Here is an 8,504-nt window from a genome sequence, read left to right as displayed (position 1 = left end):
TAGGATTTTGAAAGGGGAAAGGGAAAAAGGGAAGCAACTTAAATCAGTATACATAAGGGTATAAGGGAATGGGGAATTTGCAAGAGGCAAAAGAAAAGCAGGCTGAAGGGCATACCCAGCAATGGGATATGCTGGCATACCCTCCAGTCTGTTTGCTTAGAGGTCAAGACCCCAATGGTTCAAACTTAATTCATGGACAACAACTTACATTTCCATGCCTTAAGTCACAACTCAAAACACATAAGGGTGATATGGGAATAGGGGTTCATAACAAAACACACATAAGGAAATCAGTATGCCAATTGAAGCGCTGAGATATACAGAAACAACAGGTGAACATGGATACAAAAGCAGCAAATACACATTGTTGTGGTACTAAAGATTAAATCCGGACATACCAGTTTCAAAGAGACAAATTGAGAAAAGCAGTAGATCTTGCAAATAGGCCACAGTACAAACAGGAAGAGAATACTATTGTGTATAAATATGAGTTCAGAAAGACTGTGAATGAGTCCTAGCTTTGTGTGAAAGAGTCGTGCATTTATAGTGTGAAAATTAGGCAGAAATAAGGTAAGAAAGTAATTAAGGAACTAATCATCAATTAGGGATCAATCACACAAGACTTCCTTTAATAAAGGAATTCAGATTCAAACGGGAAAACTATTTAAGGGAAGAAGTCAAATAAATATCTTGTGCAAAGCATGCAATTAGGGGCAAATACATAAAAACTTATTTAAGGACAGAACTTTGAAATACACGGTTGTATAAATAAGGTAAGAAAATCAATTAGTAGCCAGTAAATCAAGAGTCAGAGATTTTGTAATTATTGGTCCATGAATGGACCAAGTCAGAAAAGCTGAGAAAGGTTTTAACTTAAGTCGAATCACTGGGAAATCAGCAAACAATGGAAAGAAATCAATCAGTCCTATTCAGAAGGAAATCTGAAGTAATCACAAATTTGAAAGCTATTTTAGAAGGAAGTTCATCACATATAAAGTGTATACGAACATGTTAAGTTGAAAGAGGATTTCGTGTCATTGCAAAATCAGTAGATAATAGACTACAAGAGCATGGTTGTCACATATGTTAGCAATGTAGAAGAGAAGTAGCATCTAGTAGCATACAAAAGATCCAGTGTAAAGGACCTTAGAAGAGTTTAGAAAAAGTCAGAATCATATGAAAAACAAAGATGTCAAAACTCAGTTCAGAGACTCGAAATAGGTACGAAAGAGTTAGGGTTTTTGAAATAAATCCAGTTCAGGCAAATCACATAGCCAATGGCTTCCCAACATGGAAGAAACCCCCAAATTCTAGGGTTTCTATCATCAGAAAGCAACAGAAACTCATGAGAAACATGATAGAAGAATAACATGCGAAACACAGCAGAAGATCTCAAAGAAAACATGGTAGAAGAAACTAATACGAAACATACTGGAGATATTGATAAGAACAGCAGGAGAAGCATGTTAAGAAGTATTTTGAAGAAACTAAACTAGAACGTAGTATAAGGAACTTAGTAGGAAACACTCAAGAACACAGTGGGGGAAAATATAGTAGAAGAAACACACAAGAACACAGTAGAGGAAAATACAGTAGAAGAAACATGCAAAAGAAAGAGAAAATCCGAGAAAACATCTAAATATTTCAGAAAAACCCTAGATCGGAAAAAGATATGGTTTCGAAAGTATAATTTTTGAAAGAAAATCCAGAAAATCGTATCAAAACTTAGGGTAAGAATAAATCTGGAACAAATCTAAAGAGATCAGAAAAACCTCAAAACTAGGGTTTAAGTAAGAGGAGTCGACACCAGGCTTCAAAATAGACATAGCTTGCCGGAACAGGACTGGAGATGACCGGGAACTTGAGTCGACAAAGGTCTAAACCCAACTCTTCATGGTCGAGCCACGCAGCTTCAGTAACCCAACCTGAGGAGCCATATGTGGCTTTGTGGTGGTGAAACCACCATGGATTCATGTTAGAAAGTGGCCGGAGAAGGTGAACAGAACTCATCGGAGAGGAGGGGAGGGGGACAGTTCTAGAGAGAACCAGAGGTAGAGAGATAGAGACAAGTGAGGAATGAGAGGGGTATTGGGGGGGTCGTTAGGTTAAAAAAGTAAGGACGGATGAGGGCCATTGATCTTTTTGATCAACGGCCAGGATTTAACAAGGTTTTGGGTCGGGTAGGGGTAATTGGGGCTTGGGTCGGGTAATCTAAAATTGGGCTGAAAATTGAGTTCCAATTTGGGATTCAGATTTTAGGCTAAAATTGAAACGAATTGGGCTATTATTTAAATAACCAATTTTCCCCTTTAAAATTATAAACAAAATAGTAAATTAATTTTTGGAAATAAATTGAAAGTATCAAAATTATTTATAATACATAATTATCAATTAAAAAATATAAAATCTCATTTTATGAATATGAAACGAATTTAAACCTAAAAAAGGCTAATATTGCAATTATGCAATTCTATCCTTAAAAAATATCAAATAATTTTGTAAAAATGTGTAAACAATAACTTAGCTATATTTTATTATAAACATAATACTCCAATAAATGAATCACCAAAATGATAATTTTGGGAATAATTATTGGGGTTTCTTGATAAAATAGGGCAGTAAATTGATTTAAAAATCTTTGAAAAATTAAGAAAATAATGTAGCCTTGGAAAATACTCATATATGCTTATACATGCTATTTTGAAAGGTATTTTACATAAGAAAAATATAGGGAAAAAATTGGTTCTCAACAACTGTCCCTCTTTACCCGGGAAGGATGAAAGAGTTGTCGGGTAAAGATATGATGGCCAATTTTGACAGAACGAAGTGGTTTGAAGAGGCCAACCGCGCCCTGGATTCTGAGCTACCCACATATCCCTGGTCTTATAGGAATCAGGCCATATGTAGTTCAGGATCCATCTGCGGAGTATGCTGATGGAGACTTTCAAGAACGGACGCAATGGGATGAATGGTTAAGGTCTAATAGGGGTACGAGAACTGGAGCAAGATTGCTCTTGATGAGACGGCCGTTGCTCACCGGTTTACCTACAAATAAGCAATACAAGCATATATTGTGCGTAAATTTAAACATGATGCAAGTTCTTGTCGGACCGTGAATGTTGTCTTTGGACGGTTAGGATGACGTCCTCAGACCATGACGTCCTGGGCCATGAAGCGTATGATAAGGGATTCGCATGCCATGAAATGATACTCTCGGGCTATGAGAATGATGCCTCCAAACTATGACGCCTTTGAATAATGATATGCAAAAGATAAAAGGTGTCCCCAGGCCATGACATGGCGTTCTCGGGCTATGAAAATGGTGCCTCCGAACAATGACGCCTTTGGATAGATTAGCGATCTTTTAGCCCATGAGATGCAGAAGGTGGCGATCTTTCTGCCGATGCAAGATGTAAATGAAGTGGCGATCTTTCAGCCGATGCAAGACGTAAATAAAGTGGCGATATTTCAGCCATGCAAGATGTAAAAGTGGCGATCTTTCAGCCATGCAAATGTAAGTAAGGTGGCGATCTTTCAGCCAATGCAAATGTAAAGGTGGCGATCTTTCAGCCATGCAAATGGAGGTAGAGCTTCACCTCAGAAGGCAGAATGGTAGCCTTAAGAAATGCAAAAAAATGCAGATGGAGGAAGAGATTAACCTCGGAAGGCAGAATGGTAGCCTTATGCAATGCAAGAAAATGCACATGGAGGTAGAGCTTAACCTCGGAAGGCAGAATGGTAGCCTTATGCAATGCAAGAATGCAGATGGAGACAAATCTTAGTCTCGGAAGGCAGAATGGTAGCCTTATGCAATGTAGAAAATCTAGATGGAGGTAGAGCTTAACCTTGGAAGGCAGAATGGTAGCCTTATGCAATGCAAAAAATGCAAATGGAGATAGAGCTTAGTCTCGAAAGGCAGAATGGTAGCTTTATGCAATGCAGAGAATGTAGATGGAGGTAGAGCTTAACCTAGGAAGACAGAATGGTAGCCTTAGGCAATGCAGAAAATGCAGATGGAGACAAAGCTTAGTCTCGGAAGGTAGAATTATAGCCTTATGCAATGTAGAGAATGCAGATGGAGATAGAGCTTAGTCTTGGAATGTAGAATGGTAGCCTTATGCATGAAATGAAAGACATTGAGTTTTCTTAGCTGATAGCTGATTGCGATATTTTGGCTGCTGGGGGCATTGTGCCTGCCGGGGACACTATTGTGTGCAGATAGAACCTGTGAGTGATTGCCACGGTTCTGAGAGTTGTATTCCTGACTAATGTTTGTTTCGTGAGCATATGGTATATTTGATGATTTTACAACTCAAGTTCCTGCATCCAAAGAAAAATCGTGAGCTTTGTAAAGGGTAAAGGTTAGTTCGTGTCCCCTGCTGGCTTTGCTTGACCTGCTCGATTTTGATCTGGTGATACTGCCCGTATAATTGGGGTAGCGTTGCTAAACAGAGTGATTTCAGAAATAAATATGTATGCTTTTAGTAAAGAAAATGTAACATAAATACATAATTAAGAATAGTTTTCTTTAGATGAATCGACGACTACAACGTGGTTCAAGACATTGCAACTTTTTTTGCTCCAGAATTTTGAGGGTCTGCAACTTCTCTTGCTCCGGAATTTTGAGGGTCTTTCTCAAAATTCTACCCCAGTTTACTGGGCTGCTGCTTATGACGGCTGCCTGCGGCGAATGGCTGAAATCACTTCGGAATTTTGAGGGTCCCCCTCAAAATTCTGTCCCAGTTTCCAATTGCGGGGGAAATGAAAATTTTATTGACTTGTGACTGAACCCAAAGGGCTGCTTACGTATCCCCTCCTAAACGGGAATCAGGTCAGGCGTAGTTCAAATTACATCATAAAGGAAAGTATAAAGATTACACATAGTATCGTTTGACTGCGTCTGAATTGATCGGCTTTGGCCAAACTTCTCCGTCCATTTCTACAAGTATGAGGGCTCCTCTTGTTAGAACCCGGTGAACCATGTACGGACCCTGCCAGTTGGGAGAGAATTTCCCTTTTGCTTCATCTTGATGCGGGAAAATCTTCTTTAATACCAGCTGCCCTAGTGTGAATTATCTCGGCTTGACTCTTTTGTTGAAGGCTCTGGACATTCTGTTCTGATAAAGCTGACCATGGAAAACTGTATTCATTCTCTTTCCGTCTATAAGAGCCAGCTGCTCGTAAAGACTCTTCACCCACTCTGCATCGCCGAGTTATGCTTCCTGTATGATCCTCAAGGAAGGGATTTCTACTTCGGCGGGAATGAATGCTTCTGTACCATAAACCAATATGTAGGGCATCCAAATGATGTGTGGACTATGGTGCGGTACCCCAATAAAGCAAATGATAACTTCTCGTGCCACTGTTTATGCGTCTCTATCATTTTCCTTAGTATCTTCTTGATATTCTTATTGGCGGCTTCTACTACTCCGTTCATCTAAGGTCTATAGGCTGTAGAATTCTTGTGTTTGATCATGAAGGTTTCACACATGGCTTTCATCAAATCACTGTTGATATTGGAATCATTATCAGTGATGATTGATTCTGGGATCCTGAATCGACAAACAATACGATCGCGGACGAAGTCTGTCACGACTTTCTTAGTCACTGCTCTTTAAGATGCTGCTTCAACCCATTTGGAGAAATAATCAATTGCTACTAGGATGAACCTGTGCCCGTTTAATGCGGCAGGTTCGATTGGTCCGATGACATCCATTCTCCAGGTGGCGAACGGCCATGGCGAGCTTGATGCATTAAGAACATTTGATGGCAGCTTTATCATGTCTGTATGTATCTGACAGCGGTGGCACTTTCGGACATACTGGATGCAGTCCATTTCCATAGTCATCCAAAAATAGCCAGCCCAGAGTATCTTCTTGGCTAAGGCAAAACCGTTCATATGAGGACCGCAAGTCCCAACATGGATTTCTTCTAGTAGTTTAGATGTTTCCTTTGCATCGACACACCTCAGTAATCCCAAATCCGGAGTCCTCCTATACAGGATTCCTCCACTGTGAAAGAAATTGTTGGACAACCTCCGAAGTGTGCATTTCTGAGTAGGATTTGTGAGCTTTAGGTATTCTCCTTTTGCCAAGTATTCCTTGATATCATGAAACCAAGGCTTTCTGTCTGCTTCTTCATCGACATAAGTATAGTAGGCTGGCAGATCATGGACCTCTGCTGGAATGGGGTCAATGAAGTTCTTGTCTAGATGTTGTATCATGGATGATAGGGTAGCCAATGCATCGACGAACTCATTCTGGACTCTGGGAACATGCTGGAACTCCGTCTTTGTGAACCTCTTTCTCAACTCCTGTACGTGATGCAGATAAGGGAGTATTTTGGAATTCTTAGTTGCCCATTCTTCTCGGACCTGATGTATAAGCAAATTTGTATCCCCAATTACTAGCAACTCTTGAATGTTCATGTTAATGGCCATCTTGAGCCCTAAGATGCAGGCTTCATACTCGGTCATATTGTATGTGCAGGGGAACCTGAGTTTGGTAGACACTGGATAATGCTGACCGATTTCTGATACTAGGACCGCTCCTATGCCAACTCCTTTAAAATTTGTTGCTCCATTGAAAAATATTCTCCAACCATCATAGGACTCTGCAATATCTTCTCCGATGTATTCTCCGTCCATGGGATTTTTAGCAAGGTGATCTGCTAGTGCCTGTCCTTTGATTGCTTTCTGAGTCACGTAGACGATGTCAAATTCGCTCAACAGGATTTTCCATTTGGCCAGCTTGCCAGTGGGCATGGGCTTCTAAAAGATGTACTTCAAAGGATCCATCCTTGATATGAGATATGTAGTGTAGGCACAGAAGTAGTGCCTCAACTTCTGAGCTACCCAAGTCAAAGCACAACAGGTGCGCTCTAACAGAGAATACCGAGCCTCATACTGGGTGAACTTCTTACTGACGTAATAGATGGCCTGCTCCTTCCTCCCCATTTCATCATGTTGCCCCAGAACACAACCGAACGCTCCATCCAATACTGCGAGGTAGAGTAATAGAGGTCTACCTAGCTCGGGCGGGACCAAAATTGTTGGTGTTGATTGTGAGCACGTGATTTTTGTTTCGCGCGACAATCGCTCCAAGAGAATTAAAAAAAAATAACAAATGGTCCTGCTATGCAAATTGGGATTTTACATGGCACTTTGTTAATTATTTTTGATTTTTTGCCCATTTTTTATTAAAACAAAATACAAAATGTATGTGTCGTGCGTAATGTGAACCGTAATCCGATTGTTAAATAGGAGATCACAAAAATACACATTTCTTTTGTCCTGATTTTTTGCTTTGTTTAAGTTTACCTACTTTTAACATTTTTATACGCGTTAAATAAATATGTTAAGTGTTAATTAATTGTGTCTAGTTTTATTTAATTAGGTTGTGTATTTAGGAAATTAGAAATAAAGAAAAAAAGAGGGAAAAATTTGTTTTAAAATGAATTTGGGCCACAAACATTATAAAATCTGAAGCCCAAATGAATGGCCCAATCCACCAGTCCGCACAGCCCACTCCCCAGGCCCTAAAACGACGTAGTTTAACACCAAAGCTACGTCGTTTCAATGCCAATCCATCCCAGCCATTCAAACCAAGCTGATCCAACGGTCCGGATCTCTCACCCATAACCCCATTTGCCCGACCCGTTACCCGAACCAACTTTGACCCCAACACCTGAAATGACACCGTTTCCCTCGAGCTGAAGGATCCTGGCCCTTCATCGTGCCTCATCCAACGGCTGAGATCCATTCACCCACTCCATATATAAGCTTCCCCTCGTACCCCACCCCCCTATCCAAATACCCTTGCCTTTCATCATCCTCACAAAGAACTCCGGAACCCTAGAGCCGCCCCCATCTCCCTTCACCAGAAACCCGGCGGCATGAACGCCGGTGACCTCCGCCTGAACACCATAGAACCCCCTCACCACCCTGAACATTGATCTGTTGGCCGTTTAGTTCGAATCCCTTCCCACCTTCTCGAATCTTCATTTGAAGATTCGAGTCGGAACCCGATTTACACCAATCGACCTCAACTTCACACCAGACAGTCCCCAGACCCCCTCGTGACCAAACCATGCTTGGTTTGGTCCGAATCTAACCAGGGAAACACGAATCCCAGATCTAATTTTTGAACCCTAGTTTTCTCCGTGCATGTTCCATGTCTGTTCAAGCCGAAGAGATTAAGGTCTAATGGACCTTAATCGAAGTGTTTCTCATATGAGAAACACTTCGATTAAAGTCCGTTCAGACTTAAGAAAGGTCTGTCCGAGTCCAAGTTAAGGCTTTTGATTTTTCGAGATTTAAGGTGAGTTTTGCTTTTTCTTTTCTTATTTCTGTTAGTCCATGTGATTGATTAAAGGTCTGTTCATGTTTTGTTTTAATTTGTGTCTTTGAATTTTTATCAACTGTTGTTTGTCCACTTTACCTGAACCTCTGTGTTTGTTTGAATCCCTCTCCTATTCTGATAATGCGTATGTATGTATGTATGTAT

This window comes from Nicotiana tabacum, chromosome 16 (assembly GCF_000715075.1).
Source record: "Nicotiana tabacum cultivar K326 chromosome 16, ASM71507v2, whole genome shotgun sequence".
NCBI lineage: Eukaryota > Viridiplantae > Streptophyta > Magnoliopsida > Solanales > Solanaceae > Nicotiana > Nicotiana tabacum.
Note: the sequence above shows the minus strand (reverse complement) of the source record.